The sequence below is a fragment of the Schistocerca americana genome, chromosome 8 (genome assembly GCF_021461395.2).
Source record: "Schistocerca americana isolate TAMUIC-IGC-003095 chromosome 8, iqSchAmer2.1, whole genome shotgun sequence".
Lineage (NCBI taxonomy): Eukaryota > Metazoa > Arthropoda > Insecta > Orthoptera > Acrididae > Schistocerca > Schistocerca americana.
Window position 1 is genome coordinate 78841442 of NC_060126.1, and position 573 is coordinate 78842014.

The window sequence follows — 573 nt, forward strand, 5'->3', positions numbered from 1 at the left end:
GTGGCCCTTACGGAAGCCGAACTGGGCATCTGGGAGTAGAGCTTCGGCGGTGACGTGTTGCTGTAGCCTCTTCAGGTAGATGCGCTCGAAAACTTTCGAGATGGCAGGCAGCAGACTAATTGGGCGATAGCTCTTCGGCTGGCGGAGATCTTTTCCCATCTTAGGAATAGCCACAATCTCAGCATGCTTCCACTGCAGGGGAAAGTGGCCGGTGCGAAAGATCTTGTTGAAGATTGCAGCCAGGCGAGTAGAGGCGTCCTCAGGCAGTTGTTTCAGCATGGCAGTGGAGACGTCGTCAGGGCCTGCAGCTCTCTTTGGATTGAGGGCCTTCAGAGCCGCCGAGACTTCTTCAGGAGTTGTGGCCTCTATGTCATCATCGCCCTCCATTTCCAGATAGCGAGGGAGCCGGGCAGCGACCATCTCTTCATGTTCTGCGTCCAGTGGATCCTCTACAGGCTTGAAGTTCTCTTCGAAAACATCGGCGAGGGCATCAGCCTTCGCGTTCGGTTCGCAGACAGTTCCGGTCGCAGTTCGGAGAGGCGGCATACGCTGCGTTCGCCGTAGGAAGTGTTT